Raw genomic sequence first — 25,013 nt, 5'->3', positions numbered from 1 at the left:
CTCAGCAATCTCTACTGTGCCTGGCAATCATCCCACTCTGAGAATGTGGATCAGACCAGATGTGAAATTCTCTACCAGGCTCCATTTTGATTAGTCGGCTGCCTAATCGTGTGTGGCAGGAAATAGATTTATGGCTACCAACCTCATCCCATGTCGAAATCCCCTAGTCTCTTCATGGATGGGCGCATTATACAATATTAACCAAAATAAAGTTCTAAGTGATTTAGAATAAGCATTAGATTCCTAAAACGTTCTTCGCACAAAAAGTACTGAATTTTATGAGATGTTTTTCTTTCCATATAAATGTGAACCACTGCCCTTAATTGATGTAAATAGTTTATTTTTTTATTTATCCATTTATTTGGTTCTTTTGAAAGGTCACCTAATAGCACTCTTGCAGAGCAGGACTGACCATACTGGGCATCGGGCGTTTCCCCAGGAAGGGTGGGGACAGTTTTGCAGCGGTGGGGGACGGTTTTTTCACTGGGCACTGGTTTTGCAGCAGTGCTGCAATATCGGCCACCAGTATCAAAAGCAGCAAGCAAGCATATCCAGCCCCCCGGGTCCAGGCAGTTCTTCCCCAAAGGTTGATCCGAGAAAATTCCCCAGGCTTCTTTGGGTTCCCAGTCTGGCCTCCTGCTTGCACACAACCTACACATATGTAGAACCGGAATCGGCGGCTGTGCTTTCCCCTACATCGCTCCTAAATCCTGGAATGACCAGTCGCTGCACATCACAGTCGCTTCTTCAAGAAGCTGAAGAAGGTGAAAAAGTGTCTCTTCAAAATATCTCCACCAACTTAGCCCCAGGCCTGACTATGCTGCTCCTGCTTAAGTGACAGGACCCCCCCACACCCCACCAGGTGATAGAGCGCTCTACAAATACATATAGCATTTTTACATAACATGAGTTAAGAGTCACATACAGTTTGAATCTTATTAGTATCTGTGAAAAGAGGTAACCTCTCTAAACTTACACAAATTAGCAAAGTGCGGACTGTTCTACAGTTGTACCGCTTGTAACAATTTTCCAGCACACGCTAATCACTGAAGTGAAAAGCCTGTTGCTTATTAGCAGTATTGTAGTGATTACATATCACCATTACATTAAAGGAAAAAGTCCAAGGAAACACAAATAATTACACTTGGTTAAATATCTGAAATAGCTAGTCAATTATAAGCATGACAAATGCTCATTTAGAAAATCATAATTCTATTAATGACGCGGAGGCGAGGATTATGCTTCACTCACTTCGCTTTATTAAACAGCAGCTTATTGTAAAACAACACTTCTTCAAGCTTCCATGTAACGTGAAGAAAAACTAACAGTCCCAGAATTCTCTGGCAATGACATCATGGCACAAACAATGAGAGTTCAACAGTAGTTCCTTTCATGGCCAATCAGGGTCCCCAGGAATGTGCAACAGTCCTCTCTTTGCTCTGATCTCCCTCTTTCTTTGCACAAGTCATGCCACAGTGATGTTTTTACTGGTCCAATTTGGATGCATCAGAACCTGAGAATACAAGAGACGGATCAGGGCTATTCTGAGAATGGAAACATGTCTCAAACAACAAGGTACAGAATATCATCACTTACATTTGTCCACTTTAGGCCCATCAAATTATTTCTAAAACGCCTTACTTACTTCTTAAGGCGGGCTTCATTGGTGAAGAATGACTTCTCGCCGGGTGGAATAATCCTTGCCTCCGCGTCCTTAATAGAATTGAAACTTTCGTACACAACAGTTAGGAACAATTTTCATTCTATGTCAGGACCGGAGGCGAGTATTATGCTGGTTCAAATCTTGCTCACCACCGATGAGCCATATCCAGCACCGGCTTAACGTAGAACCTCTTAAAAGTCGAGACTGACGACCAATCCGCATCATTCATAATGTCTTCTAATCTTGCCACCAAGGAGAAGGCTTTAGAAGCCATCGCTTCCTTGGTAGAATGGGATCCAAACATGGTCAAGTCGATGCCTGCCTCTTGAATGACCTATCTAACACATCTTGCAATTGTGGGTGAGGAGATCACCAAGTGCGGTTTCTTCAGTGCAATTAGAAGTTGTCTCTCCCCCGGGGGGCGGTATTCTTCAGACATCAGTTCATATTCCTTGAGGCACTGGACTACACAGAGTTTTGGGGAATCAGGGAGGTCAGTGTATTCAGTAACCCTCGTATTAGTTTTGGTCCTTCTAGCTACTGTGAAAGATACCTCAGAGGGTGAAAAAATTCTGCCTGTTATATCCAAGGCACGCATGTCAGAGACTCTCCTGCAGAAGACTAAGCATAGCAACATTGCCAATTTGGCAGACAACTCTTTTCGAGATAAGAATCTATTTGGTTGCCAAGAAAGGAATAGGTTTAGATTCTCTATTCACATCCCACAGCGCCGAATAACTTGGCGGCAGTGAGAGTCTGATTCCTCGAACACACAAGAACATGTTCCCCCCACCGAAACTCCATCAACCGGATTATGTCCAGTAGATATTGCTGAGCAGAAGGTATTATTGGATCGATAGGCCAGTCTTTCCATTGCTAGCTCCACTAAAAAGTTGGCTATCTGGTCTACCTCGATGCTCAAGGGATCAAAACTCCGTCACAGACACCAGCGTGTCCATTGTGTCCACGCTTACCTGTGCCACTTGACCGTGGTACCTGCCCAGGCCTTGTCAAGGAGGTTCTGAGCCAAGCTCGAAAGTCCTGGGACTGACCATCATCCCCTGTTATCCGCCACACCATCAGCGCAAGGGTGCAGTTGAGGACTAACTTGTGGGGAATCCTGTCCTGATTGAGAAGGAGATGAGGAAACTGGGGGAGTTGGATTGGAGAATCCCAGGAAAGTTCCAGTAGAACTGGAAACCACACTTGAGATCTCCAAATCGGGGTGATCAAAACCACCTCCGCCTGCTGGCGCCTGATTTGAGCCGTCGTCCTGGTAATAATGGTGAATGGAGGGAGGGCGGTTCCCTGTTCCTGAGCCTAATCCTGCAAAAAGGCATGGTTGTGGCCGCCAGGGGATCCGGTCTCCAACTGAAGAACCAGGGCAGCTGATGGTCCAGGCGGGATGCAAAGAGATCCACCGAAAACAGACCCCATTTCGTCTGTATTCTCGCAAACACAACCGTGTCCAGTTTCCACAAGCTGGAGTCTCTCAGGTTGTGGGAGTGCGAGTCCGCCAACTGGTTTTCCTGGCCCGGAAGGTATTCCGCTGTCACAGAAATCCGATGCTCTAGGCAGTATTGCCAAAAACCGGTCACGAGGTCTAAGAGGACTTTGGAGCAAGTACCTGCGAGGTGATTGATGTATCTGACGGCCGATACATTGTCCATCTTGAGCAACAGACAAGACTGCACTGTCTCTTGTTCAACATCGAACCGCAGAAGAGCCCGCTATGAGTTCCAAACAGTTGATGTGTACCAATTGTTCCTGAGGAGACAGCGATCCTTCTGTGGAAAAATCGCTGCATCGAGCGCCCCAACCGGACCTGCTGGTGTCCGATTCTATGACAAGATCCAAGGTGGAACTGAATATTGCTCTTCCATTCACGCTTTCTTGTGGAAGAGCCACCATGAAATCTCGTCCCTCACCTCGTCCGTGAGCTCTACCATCTACCATCTGGGAAGATGGGTCGCCTTGACGGTAGACTCAGGGTGGAAGGTATGGAGTTGAGCGTGAACCCCAAGAAGGTTGCTGATTGGGACCAAACCAGAAGGGATTTCCTTTCAATTATTACAAAACCCAAGCTCTCTAAGAGGCCCACCGCGGTCCGCAGGTGGCACAATAGTCAAGTGGGGGACTGAGCCATGATAAGCAAATTATCCAGATAAACGATAAGGCGGATGCCTCGTGCTCAAAGGTGCTCCACTGCGGGTTTGAGAACCTTGGGGAAGCACCAGGGAGCTGAGGATAATCCGAAGGGAAGACTCAAAAATGTGAATGCCTGTTGGCGCCAAAGGAACTGCAGGAAACTCCGATGTGGCAATAAAATCGGTATCATTAGATATGCGTCTTTGAGATCGAGACGGGCCATAAAATCGGAGGGGCGTAAGATGTCTCGAAGGAGGTGAGCTCCCTCCATTTTAAATGGCGCTATACCAGCATTTTGTTGAATTCCTTTGGATTTATCACCGGACATTGATCTCTGTCGGCTTTGTCCTCTAGGAAGATATTGCTAACAAACCCCCAGGGATGAATGGTGGTGCGCTGAATTCCGCATTTGTATAGTAAGTCCTGTTTTTCCACATCTATCAGACTAGTATCCTCTGCCGAAAATTGGATTGATCATGGCCTGCCTCGCTGGTGTGGAGTTCCATAAAATTCTATCTGGAATCATTGCGTGGTCTGCAACACCCAGGCTTCTGAGGTTAATTTACGCCATTCTCTGGCGAAGCCAGCTAGCCGTCCACCCTCTTGAACCCTGGAAGAAGGTTGTACACTCACCAGCATTATTGTTGGCGGATTGCCCCTTCTGGCCTCTTCCTCGGAAGCGCTGTCCTCTGGTAGGATAGAAATTCGCAAAGCGCATTTGGTTTTGGTAGCCGTTACTGCGCCTGGAGCCTTGACCTCTGGAGTACGGTTGGGGGGGTTCCCTGGCTGACAGAGCAAACCCTGCCACGCCCGGCCCCTCGGAAAAGCTGAGGGGAGAAAACCTTTTTGATAGAGGTCTGGGCCTTATCAAGGGAGGTAAAAGTATTGACGAATTTGCCAAGCTCCTTGATAAAAGGTTTCCCAAACAGTCCTCCCTGGGCCACTGCCCCTGCCTCCGGGGCGGCCAGGTCCCCAAGCTTTAGGTCCACCTTGATAAGCAGCGACCATCTGCGTTCTGTGGACAGTGCGCAGTTAGCATTAACTAAAAAGATAATTGCCCTCTGCGCTCACCCCGAGAGAGCTTCCGGGGAAATCAAGGCACCCGATGACATGGCATCCTCTGCCATGTCGAGGATTTTTGTCAGGGGCCCCACAGTATCCAGAAGCTTATTCTGGTTAGCCGCCAGGACCGATCAATTCCTTTTTTCAGATCCTTGATGAACTTTTCCAGAAAAGTGGCCATCTTTGGATCGATATCGCGCGTCAGTGCCACTTTTCCCTCCAATGAAGGTCTGGGGCATTCTGCCTTGAGACAGCAGCGTGCTTCTTTCTCAAGTGGCTCATGCAGTCGGTTGGCCACATATTGTGCCACCTTGTCACATGGAACCCACTCTGCCGATCGGGGTGTAAAATCTGGTCAGGATCCAGCATATCTGATTGAGTGGCCTCAACTGGTCCTCATTATGGGTGGGGGATGGTCACCGAGGTCTGGATGAGACTGCCTCCTCATCCTAGGGACCATTGTCCTGGAAGTCTGGGGATGGTGGGGGGGTCCATTGTCTGGGCTTCCGGCTCTGCGGGCGGTACAGTAGGCAGGGTCTTTGCCATAAAGGCTTGCCATAGGCACTCAAAAGCCTCCACGTCCACTCTTTCCCCTCCAGGGCATTTTGCTGGTGTAGTGTCAGTGGCAACTGGTTCTGGTGGGGCAGGTGTCAGGTTATTTGCGCTAGGAGATGGCTGGCATCTTTTTGCGTACTCACGGGTGATTAACTGGACCAGAGGCTTTTCCATGCAGGCTATGGCTTCATATACTGCGTGGTAAATGGAGGCATCTACCGCACCGTAGAAGTCGTCATCCACTTCCATATTTATTTGCTGTTTATCGCAGGGAAGGTGAGCAGGTAAGTATTATCACCTTGTCAATGCCTCTAATATAACTCTGTCTCACACAAGGGAAATGTTTTGACACAGCCACAGGCTGATATTGTACAACTGAGTTCCAGTTACATATTTCAGGTGGGCTGAGCAGCACAATCGGGGTATTACCCCAGGAACACTGCTCCCCTGGTGCTATTTTGAAACTGGGGAAAAGCCAAGCTTGGGGACCTGTGTTCCCTTATTGACCCTCACGGTCACTGATAAATTATGCCAAAATAGGCCCCGTCGGGCAAAAGAAATAAAGTACTGACCTGATTTCAGGGCATTCAATTTTAAATATACAGACCCCATTGAAAGGGCGTCAGTCTCCCAGGCACAGGCTCGCTGTGGTTTCGGCTCTCTATGTGTGCTCGGACCTGTCAGTTGAAACTGACAGGAATCGCACATCAGAGGCACTGAGAAACTGCAGGAGTCTGGGGATGGTGGGCCCTCTAGCGGGCGGAGGTCAGCACTGCAGCGCAGCACCAAGAAAAAACAATTGCGAAAGGAGCTCCTGCAATCAACTGAGCGTACAGATCAAATAGCTGTACACAAATCAATAAGAAATAGCAAGCTGCACATAAAGAATGCCCCATAAGGACAGTAAATCGTAAAAGCACTTAACTAGGGCAGTGAGCAGCAAAGAAAGAGGGGGATCAGAGCAAAGGGAGGACTGTTACACCTTCATGTGGACCCTGATTGGCCATGAAAAGAAATACTGTTGAACTCTCATCGATTTTGCTATAATGTAATTCCCAGAGACTTCTGGGACTGTTAGTTTGTCTTCGCTTCATGTAGAAGCTTGAAGAGGTGTTGTTTTAAAATAAGCTGCTGTTTAATTAAGCGTAGAGAGCGTAGAGAGTGAAGCATAATCCTCTCCTATGGTCCTGACATAGAATGGATGCCATCATGACCGAAAGTCCTGCCCACCTGCCTGACAAGCTTTCTATTTCCAATAGGCCTGGGACAGGACATAATCAGACTGGAGACATAAAGTGAAAAAAACAAAAATCAACGTAATATGCCTTCTCAAACCTATGCACCTACGATCTGGAATGATATCCCCGTATCCATCAGGACTGCTCCAACCCTTCTTCAGTTTAGGAGAAATTAAGACTCACCTCTTTAAAAGCACTACATAATGATACAGTCCACAAATCGACTGCCTCTAGTTTCCCATTGTGACTGTGTCTTTGCCTTCAGCCTTGCACAGTGCTCCATGGCCTTTAAGCTATGCTCTTTCAATATAAATATACCATAGGTATATACATATATACATACGTGTTGCACCAGAGAAGAGTTTGTCAGTTCATACTATGGACCCTTAAATCAAGTTAATGCTGAATTCTATGTATGCTGAGTTGAAGCCTAACTGGAATCTGTCTTTAATGTGAGTGATAATAGTATATCAAATAATGTTATGATGCCTGGAATTAACTGCATAGTAGAATGTCTCTCCACAAACCTCTGATATAAGCATCATTTCTGAAGAGCAAGAAAAGAGTAGATAAGAAATGGAGACATCACTGCCACACCTCCTGGCAACTTTACGGAAGAAATAATGAATAGCAATAGACTTGAAGCAGGTTTTAGCGTAAACAAAGCCAAATTCTGAGCACATAGTTTACCGTAACCTAACTGGGATGGATAAAATATGTCTATATAGTGTAAATGACTCTTGGGTCTTTTGGCATGGTGTCGTCTTATTGCCTAGCAGTTGAGAGAAGATTCAACTGTCCATTAACCTTAGCACCAAGAAGAAACACGAGGCCGATACATCTCATGTCAAGGCCTGCCTGTCTGCGGTATTTAGCTGACTTGTGTCGGCTCAGTTAAAATGTAACGCAGACAAAACTAGAGTCTCTTCTTTGGGGAGTTTCCCCCTCTGTTCTGGCATCATTTCTGTCTGACTGATTCCCCCTGTCCTTCTCCTTCTGGCCATCCTGTGAAAAATCTTGGCATCTGGTTTGATGAGAAACTCAGTTTTGGTAACCAGATTGGCAAACTCAGTGGCACTTGCTTTGGTATTTTAAAACTTCTCCGCAGATTTTTGCCATTATTGCCTCTCTCTGCAAAAGAAATGGTTATCTGTGCTCTGGTTACCTCTCGCATAGATTATGCGAATGCACTTTGGTCTGCCTTGTTACCTTTGGGACAAATTACAGGTTGTTCAGAATGCTGCCGCTCGCCTTCTACTGGATCTTCCTAAGCGCTCCAGTGTCAGGCATCATTTGCGTAACTTACACTGGCTGCCAGTTAAAGCTAGGATAATGTTCAAGGCTGTGACCATTGCTCATGCTGCACTTTACGAGTATGGTCCTGCCTATCTCAGGAAATGTTTTCAGTTCTATTCCCCCCGGCAGGTGTCTTCATTCCTCGAATATGCTTCTAGCATCTGTTCCCAGGTTTTGTTTGAAACGTAAGGGTGGCAGCTCTCTGTCCTACCTTGCAGCAACTTACTGGAATTCCCTCCCTCTGGATCTACGTAACCTTAAGAATCCTTCTCAGTTTAGAAAAAGCTCAAAACTTTTTGTTCAATTAGCATGTTTCTAGTTTACTCAGCTTTGGTTCCCTCAGACGATTGGGCTTGCGCCAGGACACTCTATTGAGTAGCTGTGCTCGCTACAAATCCCTAAACATAACAAACATAGCATTTAAAGAGGCTACATTTCATGGATGAGTGGAAGATGAGGTAGAGGTCTTCTGTCTGAGGTCCTCTGGAAAGGTGATACAGCATGCAGGGCTATCACAGAAGAAATGTATTTTAAGTTGATTAGAGGTGTATTCTGGTCTCATAGTATAATGAAAGATGATTGTGAATGGGGTCTGGCCCTACAATATATTACAAGGGTTTGGTGGAGTTCTCTGAAATGAAATTAAATGAAATGCGGTATTTGTAAAGTGTTAACTGCCACTCCGAAGGGAGCATCCTGGCGCTGATAATGAGGTGAGATGAAGCGCTAAGGATCTCAGATGAGAGAGAGGAAAAGTTTGTCTGTTGCTCCGAAGATCCAGGTTTTTAGAGCCTTTCTGTATTGTGTTTCGGTTTTTAGCATTCTCAGTTGCAAAGGCAAGCTCTGGAACCTAAAACTGCTATTGTTTTACCTCCTTTAGTTTTGCATCTAAAATTGGGAGGTTTGAGCAGGTTAGCTGATGAGGACCTGAGAGTTCTGTTTGTAATATAGGGGGTGAATCTAGATGAGAGGTATTTTAGTCCGATCTTGAGTGACGCTCTGAAGGTGATTAGAAGGATTTTGAACAGGATTCTCTTATGTAATGGGAGCCAATGAAGGGTTTTGAGGGCTGCAGATGCGGAAGACCTTCGAGGAAGTCTTAAAACAAGCCGTGCTGCTGCGTGTTGGACCACTTGGAGTCTTTTTACTGTTTTTTTGCTGGCTCCTGCAGGAGGCTGTTGCAGAAGTCAAGTCTTGAAAGATTTAAGGTGCCTGCTACTAAGTTCCTTGCTGTGAGAGGGAGTAAGTCAAACATTTTTGTCAAGGATCTTATAATGCTGAAGCAGGTCCCTGCTACCTTCACTGCGTGTGGTTGGAAGGTGAGGGTGGATTCATATTGCACTCCCAGATTTCTTGCTACTTGCTACTTTTACAGTCTCAGAAGTACCCTCTGGCCATCAATCACTTGGTAGAAATGAGACTTCTTTCCCTATAGGTAGGATCTCACGCCCGGCCCCTTGGAAAAGCTGAGGGGAGAAAACCTTTTTTATAGAGGTCTGGGCCTTATCAAGGGAGGTAAAAGTATTGATGACTTTGCCAATCTCCTTGATAAAAGTTTTCCCAAACAGTCCTCCCTGGGCCACTGCCCCTGCCTCCGGGGCGGCCAGGTCCCCAAGCTTTGGGTCCACCTTGATAAGCAGCGACCATCTGCGTTCTGTGGACAGTGCGCAGTTAGCATTAACTAAAAAGATAATTGCCCTCTGAGCCCACCCCGAGAGAGCTTCCGGGGAAATCAAGGCACCCGATGACATGGCATCCTCTGCCATGTCGAGAATTTTTGTCAGGGGCCCCACAGTATCCAGAAGCTTATTCTGGTTAGCCGCCAGGACCGATCAATTCCTTTTTTCAGATCCTTGATGAACTATTCCAGAAAAGTGGCCATCTTTGGATCGATATTGGGCGTCAGTGCCACTTTTCCCTCCAATGAAGGTCTGGGGCATTCTGCCTTGAGACAGCAGCGTGCTTCTTTCTCAAGTGGCTCATGCAGTCGGTTGGCCACATATTGTGCCACCTTGTCACATGGAACCCACTCTGCTGATCGGGGTGTAAAATCTGGTCAGGATCCAGCATATCTGATTGAGTGGCCTCAACTGGTCCTCATTATGTGTGGGGGATGGTCACCAAGGTCTGGATGAGCCTGCCTCCTCATCCTAGGGGCCATTGTCCTGGAAGTCTGGGGATGGTGGGGGGGTCCATTGTCTGGGCTTCCGGCTCTGCGGGCGGTACAGTAGGCAGGGTCTTTGCCATAAAGGCTTGCCTTAGGCACTCAAAAGCCTCCACGTCCACTCCTTCCCCTCCAGGGCATTTTGCTGGTGTAGTGTCAGTGGCAGCTGGTTCTGGTGGGGCAGGTGTCAGGTTATTTGCGCTAGGAGTTGGCTGGCATCTTTTTGCGTACTCACGGGTGATTAACTGGACCAGAGGCTTTTCCATGCAGGCTATGGCTTCATCTACTGCGTGGTAAATGGAGGCATCTACAGCACCCCACTTCCATATTTATTTGCTGCTTATCGCAGGGAAGGTGAGCAGGTAAGTATTATCACCTTGTCAATGCCTCTAATATAACTCTGTCTCACACAAGGGAAATGTTTTGACACAGCCACAGGCTGATATTGTACAACTGAGTTCCAGTTACATATTTCAGGTGGGCTGAGCAGCACAATCGGGGTATTACCCCAGGAACACTGCTCCCCTGGTGCTATTTTGAAACTGGGGAAAAGCCAAGCTTGGGGACCTGTGTTCCCTTATTGACCCTCACGGTCACTGATAAATTATGCCAAAATAGGCCCCGTCGGGCAAAAGAAATAAAGTACTGACCTGATTTCAGGGCATTCAATTTTAAATATACAGACCCCATTGAAAGGGCGTCAGTCTCCCAGGCACAGGCTCGCTGTGGTTTCGGCTCTCTATGTGCGCTCGGACCTGTCAGTTGAAACTGACAGGAATCGCACATCAGAGACACTGAGAAACTGCAGGAGTCTGGGGATGGTGGGCCCTCTAGCGGGCGGAGGTCAGCACTGCAGCGCAGCACCAAGAAAAAACAATTGCGAAAGGAGCTCCTGCAATCAACTGAGCGTACAGATCAAATAGCTGTACACAAATCAATAAGAAATAGCAAGCTGCACATAAAGAATGCCCCATAAGGACAGTAAATCGTAAAAGCACTTAACTAGGGCAGCGAGCAGCAAAGAAAGAGGGGGATCAGAGCAAAGGGAGGACTGTTACACCTTCATGTGGACCCTGATTGGCCATGAAAAGAAATACTGTTGAACTCTCATCGATTTTGCTATAATGTAATTCCCAGAGACTTCTGGGACTGTTAGTTTGTCTTCGCTTCATGTAGAAGCTTGAAGAGGTGTTGTTTTAAAATAAGCTGCTGTTTAATTAAGCGTAGAGAGCGTAGAGAGTGAAGCATAATCCTCGCCTATGGTCCTGACATAGAATGGATGCCATCATGACCGAAAGTCCTGCCCACCTGCCTGACAAGCTTTCTATTTCCAATAGGCCTGGGACAGGACATAATCAGACTGGAGACATAAAGTGAAAAAAACAAAAATCAACGTAATATGCCTTCTCAAACCTATGCACCTACGATCTGGAATGATATCCCCGTATCCATCAGGACTGCTCCAACCCTTCTTCAGTTTAGGAGAAATTAAGACTCACCTCTTTAAAAGCACTACATAATGATACAGTCCACAAATCGACTGCCTCTAGTTTCCCATTGTGACTGTGTCTTTGCCTTCAGCCTTGCACAGTGCTCCATGGCCTTTAAGCTATGCTCTTTCAATATAAATATACCATAGGTATATACATATATACATACGTGTTGCACCAGAGAAGAGTTTGTCAGTTCATACTATGGACCCTTAAATCAAGTTAATGCTGAATTCTATGTATGCTGAGTTGAAGCCTAACTGGAATCTGTCTTTAATGTGAGTGATAATAGTATATCAAATAATGTTATGATGCCTGGAATTAACTGCATAGTAGAATGTCTCTCCACAAACCTCTGATATAAGCATCATTTCTGAAGAGCAAGAAAAGAGCAGATAAGAAATGGAGACATCACTGCCACACCTCCTGGCAACTTTACGGAAGAAATAATGAATAGCAATAGACTTGAAGCAGGTTTTAGCGTAAACAAAGCCAAATTCTGAGCACATAGTTTACCGTAACCTAACTGGGATGGATAAAATATGTCTATATAGTGTAAATGACTCTTGGGTCTTTTGGCATGGTGTCGTCTTATTGCCTAGCAGTTGAGAGAAGATTCAACTGTCCATTAACCTTAGCACCAAGAAGAAACACGAGGCCGATACATCTCATGTCAAGGCCTGCCTGTCTGCGGTATTTAGCTGACTTGTGTCGGCTCAGTTAAAATGTAACGCAGACAAAACTAGAGTCTCTTCTTTGGGGAGTTTCCCCCTCTGTTCTGGCATCATTTCTGTCTGACTGATTCCCCCTGTCCTTCTCCTTCTGGCCATCCTGTGAAAAATCTTGGCATCTGGTTTGATGAGAAACTCAGTTTTGGTAACCAGATTGGCAAACTCAGTGGCACTTGCTTTGGTATTTTAAAACTTCTCGCAGATTTTTGCCATTATTGCCTCTCTCTGCAAAAGAAATGGTTATCTGTGCTCTGGTTACCTCTCGCATAGATTATGCGAATGCACTTTGGTCTGCCTTGTTACCTTTGGGACAAATTACAGGTTGTTCAGAATGCTGCCGCTCGCCTTCTACTGGATCTTCCTAAGCGCTCCAGTGTCAGGCATCATTTGCGTAACTTACACTGGCTGCCAGTTAAAGCTAGGATAATGTTCAAGGCTGTGACCATTGCTCATGCTGCACTTTACGAGTATGGTCCTGCCTATCTCAGGAAATGTTTTCAGTTCTATTCCCCCCGGCAGGTGTCTTCATTCCTCGAATATGCTTCTAGCATCTGTTCCCAGGTTTTGTTTGAAACGTAAGGGTGGCAGCTCTCTGTCCTACCTTGCAGCAACTTACTGGAATTCCCTCCCTCTGGATCTACGTAACCTTAAGAATCCTTCTCAGTTTAGAAAAAGCTCAAAACTTTTTGTTCAATTAGCATGTTTCTAGTTTACTCAGCTTTGGTTCCCTCAGACGATTGGGCTTGCGCCAGGACACTCTATTGAGTAGCTGTGCTCGCTACAAATCCCTAAACATAACAAACATAGCATTTAAAGAGGCTACATTTCATGGATGAGTGGAAGATGAGGTAGAGGTCTTCTGTCTGAGGTCCTCTGGAAAGGTGATACAGCATGCAGGGCTATCACAGAAGAAATGTATTTTAAGTTGATTAGAGGTGTATTCTGGTCTCATAGTATAATGAAAGATGATTGTGAATGGGGTCTGGCCCTACAATATATTACAAGGGTTTGGTGGAGTTCTCTGAAATGAAATTAAATGAAATGCGGTATTTGTAAAGTGTTAACTGCCACTCCGAAGGGAGCATCCTGGCGCTGATAATGAGGTGAGATGAAGCGCTAAGGATCTCAGATGAGAGAGAGGAAAAGTTTGTCTGTTGCTCCGAAGATCCAGGTTTTTAGAGCCTTTCTGTATTGTGTTTCGGTTTTTAGCATTCTCAGTTGCAAAGGCAAGCTCTGGAACCTAAAACTGCTATTGTTTTACCTCCTTTAGTTTTGCATCTAAAATTGGGAGGTTTGAGCAGGTTAGCTGATGAGGACCTGAGAGTTCTGTTTGTAATATAGGGGGTGAATCTAGATGAGAGGTATTTTAGTCCGATCTTGAGTGACGCTCTGAAGGTGATTAGAAGGATTTTGAACAGGATTCTCTTATGTAATGGGAGCCAATGAAGGGTTTTGAGGGCTGCAGATGCAGAAGACCTTCGAGGAAGTCTTAAAACAAGCCGTGCTGCTGCGTGTTGGACCACTTGGAGTCTTTTTACTGTTTTTTTGCTGGCTCCTGCAGGAGGCTGTTGCAGAAGTCAAGTCTTGAAAGATTTAAGGTGCCTGCTACTAAGTTCCTTGCTGTGAGAGGGAGTAAGTCAAACATTTTTGTCAAGGATCTTATAATGCTGAAGCAGGTCCCTGCTACCTTCACTGCGTGTGGTTGGAAGGTGAGGGTGGATTCATATTGCACTCCCAGATTTCTTGCTACTTGCTACTTTTACAGTCTCAGAAGTACCCTCTGGCCATCAATCACTTGGTAGAAATGAGACTTCTTTCCCTATAGGTAGGATCTCACGCCCGGCCCCTTGGAAAAGCTGAGGGGAGAAAACCTTTTTTATAGAGGTCTGGGCCTTATCAAGGGAGGTAAAAGTATTGATGACTTTGCCAATCTCCTTGATAAAAGTTTTCCCAAACAGTCCTCCCTGGGCCACTGCCCCTGCCTCCGGGGCGGCCAGGTCCCCAAGCTTTGGGTCCACCTTGATAAGCAGCGACCATCTGCGTTCTGTGGACAGTGCGCAGTTAGCATTAACTAAAAAGATAATTGCCCTCTGAGCCCACCCCGAGAGAGCTTCCGGGGAAATCAAGGCACCCGATGACATGGCATCCTCTGCCATGTCGAGAATTTTTGTCAGGGGCCCCACAGTATCCAGAAGCTTATTCTGGTTAGCCGCCAGGACCGATCAATTCCTTTTTTCAGATCCTTGATGAACTATTCCAGAAAAGTGGCCATCTTTGGATCGATATTGGGCGTCAGTGCCACTTTTCCCTCCAATGAAGGTCTGGGGCATTCTGCCTTGAGACAGCAGCGTGCTTCTTTCTCAAGTGGCTCATGCAGTCGGTTGGCCACATATTGTGCCACCTTGTCACATGGAACCCACTCTGCTGATCGGGGTGTAAAATCTGGTCAGGATCCAGCATATCTGATTGAGTGGCCTCAACTGGTCCTCATTATGTGTGGGGGATGGTCACCAAGGTCTGGATGAGCCTGCCTCCTCATCCTAGGGGCCATTGTCCTGGAAGTCTGGGGATGGTGGGGGGGTCCATTGTCTGGGCTTCCGGCTCTGCGGGCGGTACAGTAGGCAGGGTCTTTGCCATAAAGGCTTGCCTTAGGCACTCAAAAGCCTCCACGTCCACTCCTTCCCCTCCAGGGCATTTTGCTGGTGTAGTGTCAGTGGCAGCTGGTTCTGGTGGGGCAGGTGTCAGGTTATTTGCGCTAGGAGTTGGCTGGCATCTTTTTGCGTACTCACGGGTGATTAACTGGACCAGAGGCTTTTCCATGCAGGCTATGGCTTCATCTACTGCGTGGTAAATGGAGGCATCTACCGCACCCCACTTCCATATTTATTTGCTGCTTATCGCAGGGAAGGTGAGCAGGTAAGTATTATCACCTTGTCAATGCCTCTAATATAACTCTGTCTCACACAAGGGAAATGTTTTGACACAGCCACAGGCTGATATTGTACAACTGAGTTCCAGTTACATATTTCAGGTGGGCTGAGCAGCACAATCGGGGTATTACCCCAGGAACACTGCTCCCCTGGTGCTATTTTGAAACTGGGGAAAAGCCAAGCTTGGGGACCTGTGTTCCCTTATTGACCCTCACGGTCACTGATATATTATGCCAAAATAGGCCCCGTCGGGCAAAAGAAATAAAGTACTGACCTGATTTTAGGGCATTCAATTTTAAATATACAGACCCCATTGAAAGGGCGTCAGTCTCCCAGGCACAGGCTCGCTGTGGTTTCGGCTCTCTATGTGTGCTCGGACCTGTCAGTTGAAACTGACAGGAATCGCACATCAGAGGCACTGAGAAACTGCAGGAGTCTGGGGATGGTGGGCCCTCTAGTGGGCAGAGGTCAGCACTGCAGCCCAGCACCAAGAAAAAACAATTGCGAAAGGAGCTCCTGCAATCAACTGAGCATACAGATCAAATAGCTGTACACAAATCAATAAGAAATAGCAAGCTGCACATAAAGAATGCCCCATAAGGACAGTAAATAGAAAAAGCACTTAACTAGGGCAGCGAAGAAAGAGGGGGATCAGAGCAAAGGGAGGACTGTTACATCTTCATGTGGACCCTGATTGGCCATGAAAAGAAATACTGTTGAACTCTCATCGATTTTGCTATGATGTAATTCCCAGAGACTTCTGGGACTGTTAGTTTGTCTTCGCTTCATGTAGAAGCTTGAAGAGGTGTTGTTTTAAAATAAGCTGCTGTTTAATTAAGCGTAGAGAGCGTAGAGAGTGAAGCATAATCCTCGCCTATGGTCCTGACATAGAATGGATGCCATCATGACCGAAAGTCCTGCCCACCTGCCTGACAAGCTTTCTATTTCCAATAGGCCTGGGACAGGACATAATCAGACTGGAGACATGAAGTGAAAAAAACAAAAATCAACGTAATATGCCTTCTCAAACCTATGCACCTACGATCGGGAATGATATCCCCGTATCCATCAGGACTGCTCCAACCCTTCTTCAGTTTAGGAGAAATTAAGACTCACCTCTTTAAAAGCACTACATAATGATACAGTCCACAAATCGACTGCCTCTAGTTTCCCATTGTGACTGTGTCTTTGCCTTCAGCCTTGCACAGTGCTCCATGGCCTTTAAGCTATGCTCTTTCAATATAAATATACCATAGGTATATACATATATACATATGTGTTGCACCAGAGAAGAGTTTGTCAGTTCATACTATGGACCCTTAAATCAAGTTAATGCTGAATTCTAAGTATGCTGAGTTGAAGCCTAACTGGAATCTGTCTTTAATGTGAGTGATAATAGTATATCAAATAATTTTATGATGCCTGGAATTAACTGCATAGTAGAATGTCTCTCCACAAACCTCTGATATAAGCATCATTTCTGAAGAGCAAGAAAAGAGTAGATAAGAAATGGAGACATCACTGCCACACCTCCTGGCAACTTTACGGAAGAAATAATCAATAGCAATAGACTTGAAGCAGGTTTTAGCATAAACAAAGCCACATTCTGAGCACATAGTTTACTGTAACCTAACTGGGTTGGATAAAATATGTCTATATAGTGTAAATGACTCTTGGGTCTTTTGGCATGGTGTCGTCTTATTGCCTAGGAGTTGAGAGAAGATTCAACTGTCCATTAACCTTAGCACCAAGAAGAAACACGAGGCCGATACATCTCATGTCAAGGCCTACCTGTCTGCGGTAGTTAGCTGGCTTGTGTCGGCTCAGTTAAAATGTAACGCAGACAAAACTAGAGTCTCTTCTTTGGGGAGTTTCCCCCTCTGTTCTGGCATCATTTCTGGCTGACTGATTCCCCCTGTCCTTCTCCTTCTGGCCATCCTGTGAAAAATCTTGGCATCTGGTTTGATGAGAAACTCAGTTTTGGTAACCAGATTGGCAAACTCAGTGGCACTTGCTTTGGTATTTTAAAAATTCTCCGCAGATTTTTGCCATTATTGCCTCTCTCTGCAAAAGAAATGGTTATCTGTGCTCTGGTTACCTCTCACATAGATTATGCGAATGCACTTTGGTCTGCCTTGTTACCTTTGGGACAAATTACAAGTTGTTCAGAATGCTGCCGCTCGCCTTCTACTGGATCTTCCTAAGCGCTCCAGTGTCAGGCATCATTTGCGTAACTTACACTGGCTGCCAGTTAAAGCTAGGATAATGTTCAAGGCTGTGACCATTGCTCATGCTGCACTTTACGAGTATGGCCCTGCCTATCTCAGGAAATGTTTTCAGTTCTATTCCCCCCGGCAGGTGTCTTCATTCCTCGAATATGCTTCTAGCATCTGTTCCCAGGTTTTGTTTGAAACGTAAGGGTGGCAGCTCTCTGTCCTACCTTGCAGCAACTTACTGGAATTCCCTCCCTCTGGATCTACGTAACCTTAAGAATCCTTCTCAGTTTAGAAAAAAGCTCAAAACTTTTTTGTTCAATTAGCATGTTTCTAGTTTACTCAGCTTTGGTTCCCTTAGACGATTGGGCTTGCGCCAGGACACTCTATTGAGTAGCCGTGCTCGCTACAAATCCCTAAACATAACAAACATAGCATTTAAAGAGGCTACATTTCATGGATGAGCGGAAGATGAGGTAGAGGTCTTCTGTCTGAGGTCCTCTGGAAAGGTGATACAGCATGCAGGGCTATCACAGAAGAAATGTATTTTAAGTTGATTAGAGGTGTATTCTGGTCTCATAGTATAATGAAAGATGATTGAGAATGGGGTCTGGCCCTACAATATATTACAAGGGTTTGGTGCAGTTCTCCGAAATGAAATGAAATTAAATGAAATGCGGTATTTGTAAAGTGTTAACTGCCACTCCGAAGGGAGCATCCTGGCGCTGATACTGAGGTGAGATGAAGCTCTAAGGATCTCAGATGAGAGAGAGGCAAAGTTCGTCTGTTGCTCCGAAGATCCAGGTTTTCAGAGCCTTTCTGTATTGTGTTTCGGTTTTTAGCATTCTCAGTTGCAAAGGCAAGCTCTGGAACCTAAAACTGCTATTGTTTTACCTCCTTTAGTTTTGCATCTAAAATTGGGAGGTTTGAGCAGGTTAGCTGATGAGGACCTGAGAGTTCTGTTTGTAATATAGGGGGTGAATCTAGATGAGAGGTATTTTAGTCCTATCTTAAGTGACGCTCTGAAGGTGATCAGAAGTATTTTGAACAGGATTCTCTTATGTAATGGGAGCCAATGAAGGGTTTTGAGGGCTGCAGATGCGAAAGCCCTTCGAGGAAGTCTTAGAACAAGCCGTGCTGCTGCGTGTTGGACCACTTGGAGTCTTTTTACTGTTTTTTTGCTGGCTCCTGCAGGAGGCTGTTGCAGAAGTCAAGTCGTGAAAGAATTAAGGTGACTGCTACTGAGTTCCTTGCTGCGAGAGGGAGTAAGTCAAACATTTTTCTCAAGGATCTTATAATGCTGAAGCAGGTCCCTGCTACCTTCACTGCGAGTGGTTGGAAGGTGAGGGCGGAGTCATATTGCACTCCCAGATTTCTTGCTACTTGCTACTTTTACAGTCTCAGAAGTACCCTCTGGCCACCAATCACTTGGTAGAAATGAGACTTCTTTCCCTATAGGTAGGATCTCAGTCTTGTTGGTGTTGCACCTAAGGTGGTTGTCCTTCATCCACTGAAGGACCTAGGTCAAACATCTTTTAAAGTTGAGTTCTGCGTGCTTGGAGTTCTGATCCAGAGATAGTATCATTTGGGTATCGTCTGCGTAGGAGGTAATTTCGATCCCACATGATGTGATCAGTGAGATAAGTGGAGTCATATAAACGTTAAACAACAATGGGCTCAGTGTGGACCACTGAGGCACCCCAGTTGTGGTGGTCCGTTCGACAGATAAGAAAGTTCCCAGACACACAACTTGTCTGCGCTTAGGTATTCGAGATACCGCTAGATTTGAGTCTTGATAGGAGGATGCTGTGTGATATGGTATCAAACGTGGCCGATAGGTCGAGTAGGATCAACACAGCCTTCCTACCTCTGTCTGCTATCATTTTTAAAATGTCGGTTATTTCCAAAAGTGCAGACTCAGTGGAGTGTTTGGGACAGAAACCGGATTACTGGAGGTGGAGAATGTTGGCCGTCTCTATAAAGTTGGATAATTCTTTATGAACAAATCTTTCTGTGATTTTCTAAAACGGGAAGCAGTGATATGGGGCGAAGGTTAGAGAGTGCTGCTGAATCAATATTTGGCTTCTTTTTTAGGGGTTTCACTATCGCTAGTTTCCAGTCATCAGGCACGGTCCCTGCGCTTACGGATGAGTTAACAATCTGGTTTATGACTGGGTTCATTGTGCCTACGATTCGGTGGAGGACTATGGGGAGACAGGCATCCAGGAGAGTGCCTGATTTGCATGCTAGGATTGCTTCTCGAGTTTGATCCAGTGACACTGGTTTAAATGAACACATGGAGTATTTAGTGGCTTCCGGTTCATGCTCAGGGACGGCTTATTTGGCCGGGACTGGGTCCGTAGTGAAGTCCTTTTTAATATTCATAATCTTTTCTTCAAAATAGACTGATATTTGATCGCATAACCTCTGGTATGAGGGTATTTCTTTTTGAAGCGCTTTAGGATTGGTACAGGACTGTACGACCGAAAAAAAAGATTGGTCTAGATTAGCTTCTAGTATTCTGTTTGAAAAGTATTCTTTTTTGGCTAGTTTGATCTGAATATGGTAAAGTTTTCTGCTTACTTTATACGCTTGGTTTTCTGCTGCGTTATAACATCTTCTCCATTTACTCTCTTGTTGTTTGCATTGGAGGTGTGCTTGTTTGAGAGTAGGTGTAAACCAGGGGGTTTGCTGAGTTGTCTTCTTTTTATCCTTTTTTTTCTGATTTTAGCTTGTGTGATAAGTTTATCACTGACAGTAGTCATCCAATTATGGAAGAGACGTGAGTCTGCTGCAGTGTTCCCTATCAGGGTAGGCACTAGAACCTGTGCAGTAGTAGCCAGCTTGGGATTGTGGGCTAGTTGTGTCCAATTACGCCTGGGCTGCAGGCTAGTTGGTTGTTTGTCCCGATGATTTGTCAAAGGGATCTCCAACGTGAAGGGTACAAAATTGTGGTCTGACCATATTTGAGGGATGGGTGGGTCGGTAGAGAGGAGGGTGAAGTTAGAGCAGACCCCATCCAGTGTGTGGCCAGCTTGATGTGTAGAAGTGTCTACCATCTGGATTAGCCCTAACATTTCTGTTATTTGGAGGAACTTTTCTACGCCTGGCTCTTTTTTGTCTTCCAGGTGTAGGTTAAAGTCACCTAATAATGTGAAGTTTGCATATCTAAGTAGGCGGTGACTTAGGGTGTCCCCTAGCGAGTCAGTGAATGTGGTGCTATGACCCGGTGGCAGATAGATCAGGTCTACTGAGAAGGACACCGAGGCATTTAATGAGATGCAGAATCCAAGACTTTCTGCTCCCTTCAGTGTGTCTATTTTAAAGTTAGTACAGTGAAGTGTGTCTCTGAGGATAATGGCCAGACCCCCTCCTCTGGTGTCTTCTCTGTCATTTCTACAGATCGTGTACAGTGTTGGTAAGGTTATCGCGATGTCCGGGTTGCACCAATCTTTCAGCCAGGTTTCTGTAATAAATAGGAAGTCTAGTTGTTGTTCCATTATTAAGTCTCTGATATCTTGGCTGTGTTTGCACATAGAATGGGCATTGATCAGTCCCCCTTTTATTTGGGCAGTGTTAATGGGTGCGACTAATTTGTGGTTGTCAGTTGCAATAGGAATTTCTAATTTGCAGTGGTGACATGAACAATCCCCCTTTAACTTCTCCGGTGCTATCAGTTTTCAGTGCTGTAGATGAGTATACCAGTTCAGGACCAATTTGGGCAGAAATTCCTGCCCTTGTCACGGTCCTGGCGCGGACGGGTGCAGATGGGCTTGCCTTTAGCGTGCCTTTGGCGCGCCGGCAGTGCGTCCGCTGCGTGCGTCTGGCCAAGCATATAATTAAATAGCTGGCCAGGCACGGGAAAGGCTGTGGTCGGAGTTCTCGATCAGAAGTGAGGTAGGCGAGGCAGGGGGGCATGTCCACTTCCCTCCGATCAATCGGCTAGTGCCGCGTTGGACCGGGGAAGTGGAAACAACAGGATTTGCAAAAAGAAATGCAGGTAATGAAACGCTACTGTGCAAAGCTGCTGTCTAAGTTTAAAATAAAATAGAAATTTGGGATCTTTAAAAGCGCAATCACGGTGGGAGATAAAAGACCAAAGGCTGTTTAAAAATACAGGGCTAAAATGCAGTGCTCGCTTCTAAGTGAGAGCGCGTCTCACCTCGTGTGAATACATGCCAAAGATTGAAGTAGGAATAGGTGATATTCTTAATCAAAATAACAAGATTAATTTTGTACACTATGATGTGCAGGACAAAATCTAATCGTTTACATTTTATGCATAAACTAAGAGTTGTCCACGCAAATATTTCCCTTTTTAATTCATAATTTTGTACTACAATACTCCTTGAAATCCACTCACCATTTTACATAACTAACGTTTAAATTAGACAAATAGGCCCTCCTTCCACCTGGTGCGGGGAGACTATGGGAACAGGAATCGTTGTTTGCACACCAATATCTGCCTGTATTTCCGTCATTTCACAGCTTTTGCCCTTGCACATTTCACCAGCTGTTTCTACTGAAAACCACATGAGGAAAATAAATAGGGATGCTTTAGAAAAACTCTTTTAATCTCAATTTGTAGAGAAACTCCAGTTTCTGCTCAGATGGGGATTACCCTAGATGCTTAATGAGATTGTAGGGCTCATTTATTATGTTCTTTTCACCATTATATCCCGCTGTAAACTGATCTGATGCCTAATACCACTTAGTAACTTCTAGACTCAAAACTAAAGGTGTCTCCATCCAATCTACAACTGCACCATTTCATTCAATACTAGGGACTTCTCGGTGTATGATCCCTAATGCCTCTGTCATATGTTATATTGATTTGTATAGCACACTAACCACCCAAGAGGTTATCTAGGTGCTTGAACACCTGGCCTATGGAATTGACATCTGAACTATGGACTTGAATGCCTGGACTCTGGAAGTTACCTCTGGACCATGGACTGGCATCATTGACTCCCTTCTGATCAACAACGCATTTAATCTTATTCAAATGGCAGATGTATCCATTTATCTGTCCTCCTAATGCCCAGCTTTACAACACTCTAACTTGGAATGAAGAAAATAGGATTCTTAGTGGTGCTTAGGTGAGTTAGTATGACAGAATGAATGCAAACATTCCAGAGTTTACTTATCAGTAGCTTAGTATTGGTTGATATCAACATTTCAAGATTATTGTTTCCCAGCTGGAGGATTTGTCAGCCACTCCGAGACATTGACTCTACACTATTAGTTGAGCAGTCCTAAGAAGGGTTGATGTATATCAATTGAACTGCTGCTGTTATTCTCACAGTGGTTCTTTTGATTGTGTCTAGTAAATCATCATGTGATTAAAATAAGAAATGTTGGCATTTTCAGCTAAATACCATGGTGGAAGATGAATACTCTGTAATAATGATTTATGTTCAAGTATCCTTACACCTTCATCATTGTAGACATTCTCCGCATTTGTAAAAAAATGTTTGGTTTTTGTCTGTTCTTTTAAAGGAGAGACAATTTAGCCGTTGTGATCTTGCACAATACGGAAAAAAATTAATTATTTCCAACAACAAATGAGACGAGAGATAATTGATGATAGAGTTGAAACCTATACTTATGAATGATCTACTATTCCTGTTGTAATTTGACCTTATATGATTAAATTCCAAAGCAATTTCATTTCTACTCTAAATATGTGGAAGAATGGCATATGGCTTGGCATGCACACTGTTAGACTATCAGGCTTTATGTTTATCAGTAATTCTGCATGACAAATTTTAGATGCAAGAGATATGCAACCCACTGTCTAAGAAGGAGATTTCAAGAGCTTGCTACAATAAATGATTACAAATCAATCTCACTAATGAGTTGTAATACAGCAGAAAAAGCAGTACAAAACCAAATGGTATGGAAATAGCAGCCTTTATCACAATCTGGTAAAAAGAATGAGATAAACATACAACTGGTGGTTTAATCCCTCTATGTTTGAATGCAGATGATTGCACACTCCATATGCCACTGTCTTATGGTCCTTGTTCAGATAGCACACGTGATGGTGGTTTACAAAGAAATCAAGGTCTTGGAATGAAAATAGAAGGGAGTACAGTCCCCAAGTGGAAAACAATAAGTTTGGCACAATCAGTTAGAGTATCTTTGGAAGCACAGCACTCTGGAGCTTATTTGTGCCTCGCTGAAAAAGGGTGAGTGAAGGTTTGCTTTGCAAAGTCTCAGAATGAACAGGTTTGGTAATATGGCACATAAAAGGGATAGGTTTAAAACTGTTGTAAATGCTCAAATCTATGTTGTTACCTCTCTTTGACTACAAACACTGACTACATGGGACCCTTGGATCCATGCATAAAGCAGTATCCAAGATAATAAAGTGTACAGAGTTCAATCAGTGAGCTCCCAATAATCTTGCTCCGTCAAGCTGCAGGCCTTCTGGACCTTGGGCAACCAGAGGATCCTGAACCACATAGTTGGCTTACTGATAAGATTGTCACAGTGAGACTCATTCATATTAATATTCTGGCCAGTGATGGTAGATCAACAGCTGACAAAACATTCTCCAAACAGAGTGCACAGCTGGGAGACCAGCAGCCTAAGGATGTCTCACAAAGAAGCTGGTCTCCATAATGGTCACAGCTGAGGATTTTCTTCGAAGAGGAACAGAAGTCACTCAGCGTATAAAGAGTCCTAATAATCATTTCACCGGCTGTGCACTATTATTGGGTATTTGCAAAGCCCCTCTCCATACAAGAGCCTTGTCAAGGACACTGAGTTACAGTTTATGGGGCAGGGCTGATGGGAGCTCTCCCTTGCACACTTAAACCAACTTGACACTTCTCAAAGAGATGTTTGAGAAACTTTTCTTAAAAATGACAGTGACCCTCCCATGAGGAAGCTGAATAAAGTTCAAGGGCTGTCAGGTTTATGTGGTCCATTCCTCTCAGAAAACCACCTTCCTGACCCAGCACCAGCTCATTCTTGCTATGCAAACTGTGCAACATTTTCACTGATGAATTCTAAGTCTTGCATATTTAATAAGGCCATTTTGGTGGATTAAAAGAAGATTTATTTATCAGTATTGTATGAGGTTTCTTGGCCATTCAATGTGCCTTTGATCAAGAGCAGACATGTAGCAACCTCAGAGTAGGCTAATCGTTTTCTGTTCCTACCAATTAATTTATAACCTTCCCTTGTTAACATGGGATTAAGTTGGTCATAGAAGACAGTGTCACCATCATGCAACAGTGAAATTAAGTATTTTTAATGGTCATTATTTTCTGTCTTCTTTCGATATATACTAATTCTCTAATGTTCATACATTTAATCAAGATAAACTAATTGAATACCATTTGAGACCAATGCCCTGATTCTGAGTTTGTCAGAATCCAAGTGCTTTTTATTGCACCAGATATATAATGATGCCCTGGGGTACGCTGTATACCAAATGCGTAAAATAGCACCTATTATGAGTTTCTGGGGAATAACATGCAGATTTTGGTGATTACTGCACAAAAATCCACAAG

The sequence above is a fragment of the Triturus cristatus genome, chromosome 12 (genome assembly GCF_964204655.1).
Source record: "Triturus cristatus chromosome 12, aTriCri1.1, whole genome shotgun sequence".
In the NCBI taxonomy this organism is placed as follows: domain Eukaryota; kingdom Metazoa; phylum Chordata; class Amphibia; order Caudata; family Salamandridae; genus Triturus; species Triturus cristatus.
The sequence above is the reverse complement of the archived record's forward strand: the minus strand, read 5'-3'. Positions refer to the sequence as shown.